The following is an 18,787-nucleotide window of genomic DNA, read 5'->3' on the forward strand; positions in this document are numbered from 1 at the left end:
TTATCTAATAGGTGAGAGTTTTGGATCGTAGCCCATACTCTATTTCATATTTTATGTCGCTTTTTGCCATTGACATCAATTTTTCCTTTCTTCCATTAAACACCTACTATAAGTCCAAAGCATACACACATAACTAAAATATAGCTTTACACAAGAAATGTACCTCATCCATGAGAAGCAAACCCCATTCTCGATTTCTTATCTCCTCAATTATCTTCTCAGACTCTTCAGACCTTTTCCCGCCAAAAGCAACCATGTTATAAGTTGTACAACCACACCAGCATTACCATGAAATCTCTCATTACTATCAAAAGTGAAACGACATATCTGATCATCTCGAATAGTAGACCACAACTTGAATTGGAAGGCCCACTGGTCTACAGAAACAACATTTGTTGCTAAACAGAGGCAACTCTTTCGTATTCGACAGGCTGCAGAGACACCAACAAGAGACTTCCCGGCCCCACAAGGAAGAACTATAATTCCTGATCTTGCTCTTCCTACAATTTACTACAAGTTCACCCTCATGCTGAAAAATCTATAATCGAAACAGAAAAGACCAAGCTACACAGAGAAGTAAACAAAATAATCAAATCTCAACTTTAAGACACAAATGTTTAAAGAAAGGTGTGAACCTAGCATCGTATTTAAGAGATCATTTCTTAAATGAAAGCCTCTGGGTATACACATCCAAGGTGGTCTTCTTCAAAACCAACATTATTTCTAACAAGTGACTGACAATCGACAGCTTGCACCCACCAATTGAGGGCTCATACCATGAAGAGGCTCGCTCATGTTAGAGCAAATTGACAGCCTCATCATTGCCACATTATTCAATCCTCTACATAGGACAAACTCCTACATAACTCAGTAGCATGATGTCTTTGCAAGTGCAAGCATGTGGTAGCATTGACCAACCAACTCTAGGCCACCTCTTGGGTGGTACATCCAAAGCTGGCACCCTCAAAATAGCAAATAATCGAACACAAGTTCTCGACATTACATCTACAAGGTCAAGTAATATAAGAAGAAAAGTTCAAATATAAACGTACAACAAATCAAAATTGCTTGGACAAGATGCAGAACACCAATCAGTAAAATGTAGTTCAACTAATTTGTGGCAGAAAACACAAAAACCAAGGCACAACAAGAATTTTTTTTCAACGACAACAAGTAAAAAGAAAGAATTTATTAAGAAATATATGGAACAACCAGACTATTTGATAGGAGAAAATGAAAGCAAATGTAGAAAAGGATTATCAAGAATGGATATGATAATATTATGCTTCATTAACATATTCTTGATATAGAATCTTATATGATATAGATCGCGATATAAGATATCACAAGGCACTATGTCAGTACAACAACTCCAAATGACTGGCAACCACAACGGAAGTTCTGAAATTTAAATTTTTTCATCCAATAGCATCACCACCAAAGTTCCTGATAAGTTACTTTAAATAGACCATGTCAGACATTTGGTATTCCACACTACAAAAGAGAGCAGCCTACTTCCAACTACATGATTCTTTAAATTTTTGGTAATAGAAAAATCAGTTGAAATTGCACCTATCATGATGGAGATGTCCACTGGTAAGCATGATTATGTTTGGCCTATGTGACAATCAGTACCAAGATGAAGTAAGATTATACATGAAATTGGAAGAAATCATGGATAACCAATGTGTGTAATATCCAGTTCTATTGCACTAGCCAATGTAGCCTCTCTGAGAATTCTACACAATGTCTTCAACAGTCTCAACTATTTTGCTGGAGAGTTATATTGACATGAAAAATATTGTCTTACAATAGGCCTCACCATTTCCAAACATTTTACTGAGACTCTTTTCCTGGTATGGGCGTGGCTAAGCCTGAGGCTTCAATTACATGTTTAAGTCAGGGTTCACCTGCAGTTAGCAACATCAAGTCAACAACATACCCATGATGTGTGACAAGGAACAAAACTGGCAGAACATCAAGCATTTGTGAGAAATAAAGCTTACTGTATCATTTTTGAAGTCATACTCCTGCAACATGGGATAATTTAATGCATTTGGTAAGCACCTTTGCTTGACACTTTCAACCTGTAAATGTTTAAGTTAGGTAAAAAAAATTATAACCACTAATCACTTAAATATACATCATCATTCATAGACCACCCTACCTGAGCAGGATCTATTTCAAAAGAATGGGTTTCTTTCTCTTCAGCTACTGCTGCCACATCAGCTCCAATGAACAACTTCTGATGACCACCACCATCCATTTCACTCAAAGCTTTGCTAACTATAAATACATCACTTCCTTGTGAACCCTAAACAGTAGATCAAGAGTTTGCATCACCATCAGAATTGTGTCAAAGTTCTCATGATCTATCATAGAAATTTAACCATTTATTTGAAGGTTTAGCCATAGTGACAAATAATCTATCCATGCTGCAGTGTGATAGTGGCTTTGGAGATGATAGTTTTGATTCACTATGCAGACAAAAAATGATTAAATTATTTAACAACACAATTTTTTTTTTTTTCAAAAGAGATGTTCAAACTCCACTTCCCTTCTATGAAAAAGAACAAGGGCAGAAGTTATTTTCTTCCACTGTAACAAGCAAACAACTTCATGATTTAAATGGTAAATTCAACCATTTTGAATAATAGTAAAATATGTAAAGAATAGGCATATAGATGAATCCATAGAAACTCCTATGTAAATTTTACGTCACTCGCCAAAAAGATAAGAGAAAAGACTAAAAATAAAAAGGCACAACTCAGAATAACACCTCAGAAAAATATAGTGGACATGCATGAAGAAAATAATAGCAAACTAAATTACCTCATTGGAATAAATTCTCTCTTTAGATATAACCTCGTCCTTCAGCAAAGTCTTCAGCACCTGCAAGTATCATTTAAAGCATAAGTTCCAAATTCCCCTCATCACCATAAGAATAATAATAATGATAATAACAACATCAATAATAATAATAAACCACTTGTGCTAGAATACGAGACCAAATTCGCACCTCCGGGAAAGGGGACTCCATAAAGTACCGGTTCTTCTTAAGTACAAGTTTTACTTTCCCATAATTAGAAGTTGAAGCATAAATGAAATCAATCATTTCTTTAGGGAGCTTAGTCTTTGATAGCTTGTTCAAAACAGTAATTATAGTTTCAGTCTCGAGCCCAACAGAAACAGCACCATACAAGGAATGAGGCGCCAAGTTATACTCATGCATAGACTCTGGCCTGCACAACATTTTTCCAACAAAATGAAAATGAGCAACCACACAGAGTTTTATGTAGAAGAAAATAGAAGGACATCTTAAATACTGGCAAACGGGCTTAGCAATTGCAATGAGGAAATCATTGGCTTGCTTATACAACGGTGATCCGGCCATCAGCGCAAGCCCATAAAGGGCGGTTTGCATGATCAGGCTTTAATTCAAGTTTAGAACATCCCCTCTTCGTCAGTTCGCTTTCATCTTCATAATCCATATTCCGTACCCATAAACACAATTCAAGCACCTAAAGTAAACTAAAAACAAAAAGCTAAAACAAAACAAAAAAAATGAATAAAAGTAATACCTTCACGACGATCCTCATCAAAATCTTCGGCATAATCAACATCATCATCAACAACAGCAATTCGATAATCCTCCTGCCAAGAAAAAACAATCAGGGGAAGAGCAGGAAAGCAACCAAATACAGAACGAGAGTTGGGGTTTTCAAAATTATAAAACCTTAGAGGAAGTCCTGAGCTTCTTACTAGGCTGACCTTTTTCCCCTGCAAATGAAGAGACATGAAGACATTTTAGCTCGCAGAGAATTGAACCATAGGATTGAATAATTAGGAGAAAGAAAGAACTACATAAAAATTAAAACTTTTCTTTTTCTGAGAAAAATATTCTGAAAGCCCATTTATGCTGGCTAAGAAATACTTCTGATCTTTTGGAATTCTTTGATAAGAAAGCCATAAATTGTCTAGTAAACATTGTTCTTCTTTTGTTACCGAAATGCTTGGTAAAGTTTTAAAAGTAATATTAGATTTAGGAAAAACTACTAATTTCTGGCTACCAAAATTAAGAAATTCTTGACCATAATTATTAAATCTAGATGAAGTTGGTCTGGAGGATGGTCTGGAAAATCCATCTGTTCAATTAACCATAATTTTTTAGTCAAAAAATCTCCTACTAAGAGTATCAGCGAGACTATTATTCTTACCCTTAATGTGTTCAAATTCAATCTTATACCCATTTCCTGTAATAATATCTACTAGATTTAGCCATCTTCTTCTGCTTATTTTATTTTCTTTACTTCTTTGAAAATATTTAACTATAGCTTCGCAATCTGTTCTTAAAGTGAATTCTTGTTTGTTAATAATAAATAATCTAAATGATTCTAAAGAATAAATTATTGCTAGGATTTCTGAGTCTATGCTACTCATATTTCCTTTCTCTTTAAATTTCCAGCTAGCATAACTACAATTTTTTGTTTGCTCTTTCTCGCTATACTTATGGGGTTTAGCTATAAGAACACCACCCCATCCTAAATTACTTCCGTCAGTTTCTATTATAAGGTAATCGGAGTCTAAAGACATTTGTAATTTGGACAACTTTTGGATTTTTTCTTTAACCTTTTTGACCAAAATTTTATCTTCTTGATGAAAGAATTTTTGGCCTGTTGGAGAGGTTTTTCCATACAAAGGGCCAATGATTTTTCCTATGTCTTTAATAAAGGGTCTAGCATAATTGACATCTCCTAAAAATCTTCGAAGTTGTTTTGTATCTGATAGATCATCTGGCATTTCTAAAATTTTCTTGGAAATATGTTCTTGTAATTCTATCTGTCTTTGTCCTATATTTACTCCTAAGAATTTTATATATTCTTTAAATAATTCAATTTTTGTTTTGCTAATAATGATTCTTTCTTGCATAAAAGTGGCTAATACTAATTGTAAATGACCTATATGTTCTTCAATAGTTTTGCTAAAAACTAGAATGTCTTCTATGTAAACTAGAACAAAAGTGTCATATTTTTTAAATATATTATCCATCTTTCTTTGGAAAATTGCAGGTGCATTCTTTAAACCAAAAGGCATTACTAACCATTCAAAATGTCCTTCTGGACATGTGAATGCCATCCATTCTATACTATTAGGGTGCATTTTTACCTGCCAAAACCCTGACTTGCAGTCAAACTTACCAAATATATTTTTATCTTGAATTTTATTAATTAGTTGAGACTTATCTGGTATGTTATAGCTATCTGTAACAGTGTTATCGTTTAATCTTTTATAGTTAATAACCATTCTAGATTTTCCGCTTTTCTGTTCACTGTGTTTTCTTACTATACAGGCTGCGGATCTATGGGGGCTAATAGATTTTCTAATGGTTCCTAAATTTAGTAGTTCTGTGATATGAAGTTTAAAATCTTCCCTATCTAGGTTAGTAGCTTCTATATTGGTTGTTTTAACTATATAATTGGGATTTAATAATTCTAATCTACACTGTATATGATTATTATCCCAATGTTTTAGGGGATTCTCTCCAAAATATTCTAATTGGTCTAATTTGTCTATGATCTGTTGTAAGTGATGTTTATCTTTATGATGAACGTTAATTATTTCTAAATATAGTTTTTCTGTGTCTAAGAAAGTATAATCTAAATCTATCAATATTTCTATCCAATCATCCATATCTTCATCTTCACCCATTACCTCTTCTGGATAATCTTGAGGACTTGGTAATTGTTGGATGTAGGTCTCGGGTTGAACTGACACTGGGACTAAGCCTGTATGAACTACGGCTTCAGGAAAAGTCTGAAATTGTTGAATAAGGACTTCGGTTAAAGCTTCATCTATTTCTTCATAACATAATATTTTATTTTATTTTTTAAAAAAGGTGTGAATATATTACTAAGAGAGAAAAAATACAAACCATACTAAACAGGACCTTCCTCCACAACAAGCTGTTGGAAAAAAACACCCGTTTTAGCCCGACTATCCGCCAAGTGATTTGCGGATCTAGGAATATAATTCCACTTGCTCATAACATAATAGTTTATTATCTAATTTAACTATATTGTTGTCTATTTGTTGTTCTAATGCGAGAATAGTAGGGTTATTGAGTTGTTTACAACTACCTGGAATTTGACATTGACAACTAGTTTTTAATTTGGATTCTGATTCTTTTAATTCTCTAGTTTTTAATTCGGATTTTGATTCTGAATCTAGGGGACCACCACGCTCCGTGGAAGAGGTGGTTCGGATAGTATGTGGTTCGGACAGGAATTGTACTGGTGTCCGTATGGAATTGAAGATAATCTCTGGAAATAGTAAGGGAGCCATTATTATGAAAGATAAAATTAAGGCCTAAAATAAAGTCGACTTTTAGTTTAAGGTCTCTAACCCATGTTAATGGTAAAGGATAAGATCCAGAAAAGGTGGAGCAATTTGTATAAAATTGGATCTTGCCTTCATCAAAGTAAGTGGTGTATGGGTTATATGTGCCATTGACTTGTTGACTAAAGACTTGTTTAGTAGTTTTCTTAAGAAATTGGAGAGGAACTAGTCTCCTATGGATAATACATTTAGTACATCCAGAGTCTACTAAGGCATCTAAAGTTAAAGATTGTTTATTGGGGAAAATAATCTTGGCTCTAACTAAGATACTAGAAACGGTTTTGTCTTGGTTACAAACATAAGAGGTTTCTAGTTCATCTAATCCTACAATAATCCCACCATAGGAATCTTTTTCTAATGTATCTAGTCTGTGTTTTAGGATACTGATTTCTGCTTCACAATTTTCTATTTTTCTAGCCAAGATATCTAGCTTAGTGTTATGTAATCTGTTGTGGATAATATTGTCTACAGGTTCTATACCAAGTATTTTGAGACAAGGGATGCATGCTTCTAAGAAGCACTGATTACATTTAGCTCTTTGTTTCTTACTGGGATACCAAGCACATTTAAAACAAGGATTGCTGTCCAGCCCAGTATACCAAGACCATATATGTGTACATTCGGAAGTTGTGTCCATTAGGTCAAGGTTTTCTTCGGTATCTACGACTAAGTCTTCATCTGATTCTGAAGAGTCTAGAGGAGCATTTGGTATACTAATTATGCTATAAATGGATTCTGTATCTGACATCATCTACTTCTATAAGATCTTGTTGGACATTTTCTAATAGAATAGATCTTCTAGAGTTAATGTTTTGTCTTTTGGGACAGGTATTGGCTAAACGTTCTATTTGCCCACAAATATAAAAAGAGAGTTTATTCTTATAAGTTATTTTTGGGTTAAATCTTTTGACATGTCTATCTTTGTTTAGATAAGGTTTTCTACTTTTTGACCTACGGATAAAGTATCCTTTTTTGAAATATTTCTTATGTCTCCTAGGTTTATGTCCTGAGTCTTTTAAACCGTAAGCTTGAGTAGTGTATATCTGTTTGCAAAACCCAAAGTCATCTCCTTTGAGTTGTCTTTGTATTTGGATGTCTGTACATTTTTCTTGAAGAATGGTCATAATGAATTTAGTTCTTTGCCCTATAGAGTAAACTGCTGTTGGGTTTGCTGTTTCTAGATTTTGCCATTTATCATAAATTTCTTTTCCTAAGGCTCCTGGTAATTTCCTGAATAACTTTGTACCTAAATCTTTATTAAATGCATTCCTTGATATGCATGCATAATAAAAGTAATCTTGGAGGAATTTCTTAACATATTTGTAATTATGGAGACTAAGTTGTTCTAAGTAAACTACTGCATCTTTTTGTAATGTAATGAATCCTAAGTTGGGATCATCTCTTGTTACTAACTGATAAACTTTATTAACAAAATTCTATGGATTGGATCCAAGACTCATTAAATGACCAAATTCTTCTAGATTTCCTCTTTTGTAGCTTTCCCATAAGTCTTTTACACTTTCTCCTAAAAATGTTTCTAAGTATCTATACTTTTCTTCTAAATCTTGGGATTGAAAGTTTTGGATATAGTCTGAGACTACTTGGTTTTTCCAAAGATCTAATATTGTTGTCCATTCTTGAGGATCATGGGCTGAAAGATTAAGAATTTTTCCTTTGTCCATTTCTTGAAACTTTATAGGTCTTTCTGTCTCTTTTCTTTTTCCTTTAGGACATATCCTATGATCGAAGTTTACTGGATCACTATAAGGAATCCTTGGCATATTTCTTGAGTAATATACTTCTCTAGGAGGAGTTCTTGGGTAAGTGGTATAGCTATTACGACGAATAGAATTAGAGCTTTCTTCATCCATATATTCTTTGATACTTAAGAGTTTCTTCTGTTTCTATTTTTTCATCTTCTTTAGGTTCCAATGGCATTTTTCCTATTCTGATGTTGGCTTCTTGGTCATAATAGAGATATTCTTCTTCTTGGATTTTTCCATTTTTTATTAAGTCTTCTTCTAGATGAAGAAATTCTCTTTCTGTCAGTTTTAATTCAAATTCTTTAGGGTATATTATTTCATATGTTTCTAATTCTATATCAACTAAGTCATAATTTTCACTAGAAATTGACTTTGTATCTTCTGTACTCTTTTGTTCATAACTATTAAGTCTAATATTTATATTACCTTTTGTATCAGTGTACATAATACTTTTTTCAGGACTAATTATTTTTTCTTCTCTAAATTTCAGATTCCATTCTAATCCTGCTAAGACATCTGGGGAATATTTGATGGACTTAATTAGTTTAATTCCCTTACCTATTAGATTTACTACATCGTCTATCTTGACTTTAAACCTAGTAGTACTAGAACAAGTGCATCTCCCTAAAAATCCAATGCATAATAAAAGATTGTTTCCTATAAAGGATTCATATCCTTTTGTCTGAATACCTATTTTAATATATTTCCTAAAATCTTGTAATCCTATAAGAAAATCAGGGGAGCAATAAAATATTCCTCCGTTCTGGTTCATGTCTACTTCGGTAATCCCTAACATAGCCTTTTTAGGATCTGCCCATCTATCATCATAGATGCTAAAAAGAGTTTTAGTTCCTAAATGTTTTCTCCCTAATCCTTTAACTCCTATGACCATTAAACCTAAATGAATCAAAGTATATAATTTCTTAATTTCTTTGAAGGCTTGTTCTACTATTAAATTTATGTTTACTGAATCTTTTCCTACACAGCTAATTTGAATTTCTCTATAATGTCTAAATAATCCAGTGTTGAAATTTAAAGGTCCTGTTCTATATAGTTGTCTAGGATTAAGAAGGTTAACTTGATTGTTACTGAATAAAGTAATATCTTGATGTATATCTATTATTTCATCTAATTGTATGTCTCGTTGATCTACACTTCTTCTTCCTGTTATCTTATCTATTATATTAAGGTTTCTAGAGGAACTTCCTATTTTTGAGGTGATTCCTTCACCTCGCTGTGAAAGTGCCATGATTTTGTAGTTGCTGATATTCTAGGTTCTATTTTGACAACTTTTAATTTTTGGGTAATTAAATCTATTTCTTTATCTATGTTTTGTTGGGATCCTTTACTCGTTTTAAGATAATCTAGGTTTTCTGCTAATTTGTCTGTTCTTATTCTTACGTTTCTTGTTTATTCTTGTATTTTGTTTAAATTGTACTTTGTAGATTATTTCCTAGACTTATAATAAGGTCTATGATGCTATTGAGCTGAGGGTTATTTCCGTGTAGAATATGTTCTTCACTATTAAAATGACACCTAAGAGTATTAGGTCCTATATATTTTGTATCAAATCTTGTAGGAAGTCTAAGGTCTAAATAATCTATTTTTCTGAAAGGTTCCAGGTCTTATAGACTCTGATACCAAATTGAAGGGGGTACTCTATTTAAATTAATCAGGAGTATTTAAATCTGGAGTATTTGAAGGTCTTTGTCTTTGAAGTCTTTGTCTTCTGGGTGTAAAAACTTGTCTAGGGGTTTCTACGAACCTTCTATAGGAATATAAAGATAAAGTAAAACATATACAATTAAAAATGAAAAGATTACAGATAACTATCACTAAAGCTATTAGAACAAATATCATGCGTCTAAAATTCTGACTATAATATTAGCAATTAAAAATATATAAGATTCTAGAATATTTTCTAATTTTTCTGGCAGAAAGACAAAATATCCAAATAACTCTATTACTATGATTCCTAAGAACATGATGCTAGAATAAGTTCCTATAGTTTAAATCTTTTACCGTAATGTAAAGCTTTGTAAAACAGGGCTAAGTATAAGTAAAAGATACGTAGGAAGAGTAAAATTATTCTAGAAAACTGTTTGATTAAATTATAAACTAGCCAAAAAAACATAAACGGTACGACAACGTTGTGACTTCCGAGAGCGACGCTTGGCTCAAAAGAGGCAGAGGCGTCTGTCACGGCGTAGCCCTCACCCAGTAGTTTCCAGCCTAATATACCTTTTATGTATAGACACACAATATATATAGATATTCTTAACAGACAATAAAAGCAGTATGGATTAAACATGTAAGAACAATTCCTAGGGTAATCAAAAGCACAAGCATAGAAAGGATTTTTGAAATCAAATAGGATGTGTAATTCCCGAGAGGCATACTTTAGATCAAAGCTGTTTAAATCTTTATTCTCACTCCTTCAGGTATAGGGAACCCAAGACACAGAGAGGTGTGCAATTTCCTAGCACTGTAATGCTTCTGCCACGGGCTCCAGCATTTAGTCCCAAGATAAACAAAGCCCTCAAACCTCCTTGGGTATAAACGGGTAGGAACAAGGGACGCATGGACCGTGAAACATCAGAGGAATACAACAATATTTTTACTCTGTGCTTGGGATTGACCCTGGATTAGAGGAGAGAGGTACAGACTTAAACCGACAAAGATCTAAAGTTTCCCCTTAGGGAAGTTCTAAAGGCTGAAAGAAAATAACTGGGATGCACACTTACTTTGGAAGCAGGAGTTGGTCGTAGGTGAACTCAGAAAGAAAAGAAAAGGAAGCTCATGGGTGGAAGATCAAGGAGGAAACAAACTGCACTCTTTCATTCATATCTTGTGAAACATACATAAGGCTATTTATAGCCAAGGGTTGCTGACACTTGGAGACAAAGGGAATCACCCAGGTGCTCATTGGGCCCCATCGTCAGTGAGTTTTCTCTTACTGCTTTCCAGGTGTGCGGTTACAAAAAATAAACTGTACAAAAAGTACACAAAGTCAAAAGGTACAATAATGGAATCTCTCTGTCTCTCTCTCTCTCTCTCTCTTTTACTAAATATCTTCTTATCTTGAATCCTATTAATTAACTGTGATTTGTCTGGTATGTTATAACTGTCAGTAATAGTATTATCATTTAATCTTTATAATTTATAACCATTCTAGAATTGCCTCTTTTTTCTTCACTATGTTTTTTTACTATAAAAGCAGCAGATCTATGAGGGCATTTACATGCCCTGAAGGACATTTTGAATGGTTAACCATACCATTTTATTTAAAGAATGCACCTGCTATTTTCCAAAGGAAAATGGATGACATATTTAGTAAATATGATACTTTTGTTTTAGTTTATATAGACAACATTTTAGTCTTCAAAAAAACCATTGAAGAACATATAGGACACTTACAATTAGTACTAGCCACATTCATGCAAGAAGGAATCATTATTAGTAAAACAAAAATAGAATTATTTAAAAATTTGAATGCACCTTTGTAAGCTCCATCTATATAAGGAGCATTGTTTTACTGTAGAAGGCATCACCTGGAAAATAATCTTCTCTGTCTCCCAGGTTGCTTAGCAATGTGTTTGTGTTTTACAGTTTAAATTATAAGTTTGATTTCCTTCTTTTCTTGTTGTTTTTAAAGTTGAATTTCCTTCGCTTTTCGTGTATGATATCAGAGTCATGATTGGCTAAATAAGAATGTTTCTATATGACTCTATGATGTTCTAGGTTTCTTATATCATAATTAGTAATGTGTTTATTCAAGCTTGTTGCTTAAACATCGTTTCTTCTGCTCACCATCTTCCTGAGAAAGTATGGGATGTCACCCAAGTCGAGTTGAGTTAGGCCGTGTTGCCAGAAAGGCGTTGAAAGCCGTGCATACTCTTAAATCATTGATAGACATGTACTGTATAATGAACAGTAGAATAGAAGTTTAATTTGCTATGCTTTGATTAACACACTTCCTCTTATTTTATAATTTTCATAAAACATCAATAGTCATATAGAACATTCATTTCAATTTAGTTCCAATGGCTTCTAGTAGTAGAAGATCTGTGAAGAATTCACAATTAGTTGAATATCGAATTCAACAAAAAATGAATACACAGAAAGCGAAGGAAATTCAACTTTAAAAAGAACAAGAAAAGAAGGAAAACAAACTTACAATTTAAACTGCAAAAAACAAGCACACTGCTAAGCAACCTTGGAGACAGAGAAAATTATTTTCCAAGTGATACCTTCTACAATAAAACAACGCTCCTTATATAGATGGAGCTTGCAAAGGTGGATACAACTTTTTTACAAGTCCACCAATAAAAATGTAACATGATGCCTCCATTATTGAGGCGGCCGAAGTATGCCTCCATTATTGAGGTTGTAGGTTCTCTAAGTGGGCCTTGCCATTATTATATATCTAGCTGTCTTTGGTACTGCTGGAGGGCCAATTGCTTTGAACCAGCTGTCTTCCATTATTATGGCGGCAAGCGGCCAAATCTCATGTGTTGTTGGAAATATAAAAAGATTTTCCAAATAGAGTGATAGTGACATTCTTTTGTCGACATACATGTCAACTGCCTCTCTATAAAAGCCAACACGGGTTCCCTTACCCCCGCATTTCAAAATGATTAAGATGAAGTTCGGGAGGCAGCAGGTACTATGGATCCACTGACTCCCAATCGGGTTGCCAAACTGGGTCTTGCAGGTGTTGCCGGTAGGTCTCGCCGGTGTTGCCGGTAGGTCGTGATGTGCCTCGAGATGGCCGTCTCCTGTCCCACTGCCGGTGGGGAATCCGCTCCTGGGTCGTCGCTCTGCTGCATCTGGCCCGTCCTCTAGGCACCTTTGGAAAGCAGGGAGTGTGACAACTACCACACTTCCTCGGTCCTTCTCATCGCGCCTCTTCATGTTCTGATGCTACTGCACCACCCGTGAAGCAAGTGCCGCTTGCTGCGGTGTGTGGGGTTGCAGCCGCTCGAAAGCAAGGTGTCGCACGCGTTTCCTCCTTAGTCGCGCACACGCATGTTGCTCCAGTTTGCTGCACCGTGTGCGTCTGTGCCCTTGCCAGCGGCTGCTGCACCCTTTTCATTTGCACCTGGTTGCCGCGCAAGTTGGAAGGGTTGCTGCGTGCGCCAAGACTGCACTTGCTGGTGCTAGTTGCACCTTGTGCGCCAAGCTCAGGCTAGTCTCTTCCTCGTAAGAGTTAGGTGCGTCCACCATCCTGCTCAGTGCGTCTGTAGCACCATTGGCCTTCCCTGCTTTATACATCATCTGAAAGTCAAACTCGGCCAAGAAATCTTGCCACCGAGCCTGCTTTGGATTGAGCTTTTTCTGCGTAAGAAAGTAGCTAGATACGACGTTGTCAGTTTTTACAGTAAATTTGGAGCCTAAAAGATAGTGCCTCCAAAGACGTAAACAATGTACTACAGTCGTCATCTCTCTCTCTCTTGTGCAATACAGCGTTGCTCAGTTTCATTCAGCTTCCTACTCTCATAAGCGATTGGGTGTCTGTCTTGTTCTAGTACACATCCAATGGCAAAGTTCGAGGCATCTGTATTTACCTCAAACGGCTTGCTGAAATCAGCAAGGTGCAGCACTGGTTCAGCCACCATGGTGTCCTTTAGCCGTTGGAATGCTCTTCGGCATGAGTCCGTCCATCGTTACTTTTGGTCTTTCTTGAAAAGGTCAGTCAAGGGGGCTGCTATAGCTGAGAAGCCCTTGATAACCTCCTATAATAATTTGCAAGACCAAGGAAACTCCTAAGCTCACGCACCTTGGAAGGGATCGACCAGTCATGCACAACCTCCACCTTCTTGCTGTCCATCCATATCCATCCTCTCCCTATCCAATGTCCAAGAAAGGATACCTCTTGCAACCCATAGGAGCACTTCTCCTCCTTGACATACAGCTGATTATTTCTCAACGTTTCGAACACCTTTCGAAGGTGTTTCTTGTGCTCGTCTATACTCTTGTTGTACACCACGATGTCATCCAAATAAACAACGACAAACTTGTCCAAGTATTCGAAAAAATGGGAGAGTGAGTTTTGGATCTGAAAAAAAATTGAACATCCAAAATGGAAATGCACAAATGCTAAGAGAGATAATTCCAAAAAGTATCTGTGATTTTTATGGATAGGCAAAAAGTGGGTTGTTTGGCTCTGGTAAATATCCAACCACTTGAGAATTTGATTTTTTCTACTCCTTGAAATTTTTGGATCATTAGGTCACTTGCATCCTCAATACGTTTCTGGCATGCATGTCCACAACATTTAAAGCATGTTAGGATCAGTTAGAAGTCCCTTTCCTATAAAATTCCACAAAGCTTATTATTAGGGGTTGTACTAGTAGAATTTCCCAAACATGGATAACAAAACATTGGAGTTCATTTTTAGTGCGTTCACTTACATTTATTATAGTTTTCAAATTTTTTTTCACACATGAACTCTTAAATTTTCATTTTGTTATGCCTCATATCTTTTTTGTTTACGAGAAAATGGGAGAGTGAGTTTTGGATCTGAAAAAAAATTTGAACATCCAAAATGGAAATGCACAAACGCTGAGAGAGATAATCCCAAAATGTATCTGTGATTTTTAAGGATAGGCAAAAAGTGGGTTGTTTGGCTCTGGTAAATATCCAACCACTTGAGAATTTGATTTTTTCTACTCCTTGAAATTTTTGGATCATTAGGTCAGTTGCATCCTCAACATGTTTCTGGCATGCATGTCCACCACATTTAAAGCATGTTTGGATCGGTTAGAAGTCCTTTCCTATAAAATTCCACCAAGCTTATTATTAGGGGTTGTACTTGTCGAATTTCCCAAACATGGATAACAAAACCTTGGAGTTCATTTTTAGTGCGTTCTCTTACATTTATTATAATTTTCAGATTTTTTTGCATAAAATTTTCATTTTGTTATGCCTCATATCTTTTTTGTTTACGAGAAAAATAGGAGAGTGAGTTTTGGATGTGAAAAAAAATTTGAACATCCAAAATGAAAATGCACTAATGCTGAGAAAGATAATTCCAAAAAGTATTTGTGATTTTTAAGGATAGGCAAAAAGTGGGTTGTTTAGCTCTGGTGAATATCCAACCACTTGAGAATTTGAGTTTTTCTACTTGAAATTTTTGGATCATTAGGTCATTTGCATCCGCAACATGTTTCTGGCATGCATGTCCACCACATTTAAAGCATGTTAGGATCAGTTAGAAGTCCATTTCCTATAAATCTTGCCACCGAGCCTACTTTGGATTGAGCTTTTTCTGCGTAAGAAAGTAGCTAGATGCGACATTGTCCGTTTTTACAGTAAATTTGGAGCCTAAAAGATAGTGCCTCCAAAGACGTAAACAATGTACTATAGTCGTCATCTCTCTCTCTTGTACAATACAGCGTTGCTCAGTTTCATTCAGCTTCCTACTCTCATAAGCGATTGGGTGTCTGTCTTGTTCTAGTACACCTCCAATGGCATAGTTCGAGGCATCTATATTTACCTCAAACGGCTTGCTGAAATCAGCAAGGTGGAGCACTGGTTCAGCCACCATGGTGTCCTTTAGCCGTTGGAATGCTCTTCGGCATGAGTCCGTCCATCGTCACTTTTGGTCTTTCTTGAAAAGGTTAGTAAAAGGGGCTGCTATAGCTGAGAAGCCCTTGATAAACCTCCTGTAATAATTTGCAAGACCAAGGAAACTCCTAAGCTCACGCACCTTGGAAGGGATCGACCAGTCACGCACAACCTCCACCTTCTTGCTGTCCATCCATATCCGTCATCCCCCTATCCAATGTCCAAGAAAGGACATCTCTTGCAACCCATAGGAGCACTTCTCCTCTTGACATACAGTTGATTATTTCTCAACGTTTTGAACACCTTTCGAAGGTGTTTCTTGTGCTCGTCCATACTCTTGTTGTACACCACTATGTCATCCAAATAAACAATGACAAACTTGTCCAAGTATTCGGAAAATACCTCGCTCATGAGAGTGCAAAATATTGCAGGTGCATTGGTTAGGCCAAAGGGCATAACCATGAATTCGTAAGCCCCATATCTGGTTACACAAGTAGTCTTCCCCTCGTTTCCTTCAGCAATCCGGACTTGGTAATAACCACTTCGCAAATCCAATTTGGAGAAAACTTGCGCCTCTTTCAACTGATCAAAGAGATCTGCAATAAGAGGAATAGGGTACTTATTCTTTATAGTTACCTAGTTGAGCACCCTACAATCGGTGCACAGTCTCATACTTCCATCCTTCTTAGTCTGAAACAGTATAGGGGCCCCATAAGGTGCTTTGCTTGGCCTTATGAACCCAGCGTCCAACAGCTCACTGAGTTGTCTTCGCAGTTCGTCCAACTCATTGGGTGCCATTCGGTATGGTGTTTGTGCTGGCTTTCTTGCTCCGGGCTCAAGCTCTATGCGATGGTCCACCCCTCTCCTAGGTGGTAACCGCGCTGGAAGTTGTTCAGGCATGACATCTCTATATTCATGCAGTATGGCTTGTATCTCTTTAGGGGTAGGCATGACCTCTACCTGCTCTATAGCACAAATAGAAGTAATGTAAGTAGAGCGGCCCTGCTTAAGACCTTTCTTAAGCTGGAGGGTTGATAACATTAAGTCCTTTTTTGTTACATCTTTGTTGTCAAGTTCAGAAATAGTACAAGGACTTTACTCGTCCATAATCCCCACTACCCCAACATGCGGCATTACAAATGCCTTACAAACCGTGAAAAACTCCATTCCCAAAATCACATTGAAATCATCCATGACAATAATAGTAAAATTCAGAAATCCAACCCACTTGCCTACCTCCACCGGGACGTTCTTGGCAATGCCTTGGACTTCACGAGCAGCAGAATTTACAGCTTTCATTTTGCTCCCATCTTTCTCTCCTCGTATATTTAGGCGCTTAGCCTCCTCCTCCGAAAGGAAGTTGTGGGTGGCGCCAGTGTCCACCACTGCTCTAACAGTACGTCCAGCAAGTGTTAGAGAGATAAAAAGAAGTTCTCTTAAGGGTCTTACCGAAAGTGGAGCAACCTTCTCCTCCTTTGAACGAACAATAGCATGGAGAAGTATTAAGGAGCCCAACCTAGGCTCAATCCCTCCATTGTTCACCTCAGTTTGAGCAGCATTGAGGAACCTCTTTCTAAGACAATCCCTCGCATATGAAACAATGGACCTTCTTTTTCTGTTTGTCTCCTCGTTTCTTCTCTTCCGACCTAGCCTTGGCGTCCTTTGCCCATGACTTCTTCTCCCCTTTCTCCTTCTTAAAATTCGTTTTACCATTGTTATTTTTCTTAGACACTTTATTAGCCGAATAATTCTTTCTCTCATATTCGGTTAACTTTTCAGCAGTAGATAAAGCTGAAGCTAATATCTTTACTTTCCGTGGGCTAAGTAAGAATTGAGAAGAAATCCAAGCCCATTGTTCAAGCTCGCAGTAGGAATTGAAATAAGCCCAACAATTATCGCAGCGAGGAACAAGGTTACCATCGGACCCGGAAACAGGGGGGTTACCAAGCTCGTCAACTGGAGAAAATGGGGTAACGGTGACTCCCCAAGGAAGGCCGGAGGCTTCCAGTGCATTGGGATCGGTCGGGAAATGAGATATTGTCGGCCTAACTGCCATCGACGAGAAGACAACAGCAGAGTTGCAAAGTCGCGAGGTTGATAAAAACCCAAATAATGAGGAAGCAAAAAAAACACAAACTTCTTTCCCTGCTCGGCTTGATTAGTCTAAACCAGCGATCTTGTAAACGCCGTTTGAGGTGGTTCGGCCAAAGAAAAAGTGGGTTAATTCAGAGGCGAAAGCATGGGTTTGTTTTGAGAACCCGAACCCCAACTCGGAAACCCGAACGGTTTAGAAATCAAACATTATCCATTGTCTCATTCCCAAGTCAACCTAGTAATTCTTCGATTAAAATATTTTTTAAATATAAAAATAATTAAAGAATACAATGCATAAAATTATTATACAATGTCAAAATATAAATAATAAAAAATAAAAAATAGATAAGTTTTATTTATATGTTATTTTAATTTTTAAAAAATATCAATAAGGTATTTCCATCAAGTTTAGGCCAAATTTGGGAAAACCCAAGCCTATCTCCAACTTAGGGTTCTTTCCCTCCATCCCTTCTCCTACCAACGGAGTGAATTTAAGTTTTTTATTTTCGCCCACTCCTAACTTTGATTATGTGTTGGACCTCGAGTCCCAAACTTGACCTGAACTTAGGGTTATTTCCTTCTATCCCTTCTCTACCCAACGGAGTGAATTTAAGTTTTTTTTTTTTTCTCACACTCCTAGTTTTGATTATGTGTTTGACCTGAGTCTTTGATGAGGACAATGCAACCTTAGGTTTGTGGAGGTCATGAGAAACATGATTGAAAAGTAACAAGGTATACCCTAGCTAGCACATATTTTACTTATGTAATGGAGATTACATGTAACGAGTCATAAAAAATTTAAGGGTGTGTATATGCCGATAGAACATTATAAGAAAAATATATAGAGGAATTTTTTTTTTAATTTTCTTCTAATATTTGCACTATTTAATGAATAGAAAAAGTTTTCTTTTTTATCTTCTTGTCCTTAAAAAAAAATAAGTATGTTTCTTATTGCTGAATCTGAT

The sequence above is a fragment of the Aristolochia californica genome, unplaced genomic scaffold, assembly GCF_029961685.1.
Source record: "Aristolochia californica isolate CCGP_79_NKW_82.1479 unplaced genomic scaffold, dmAriCali1.0.hap1 SCAF_11, whole genome shotgun sequence".
NCBI lineage: Eukaryota > Viridiplantae > Streptophyta > Magnoliopsida > Piperales > Aristolochiaceae > Aristolochia > Aristolochia californica.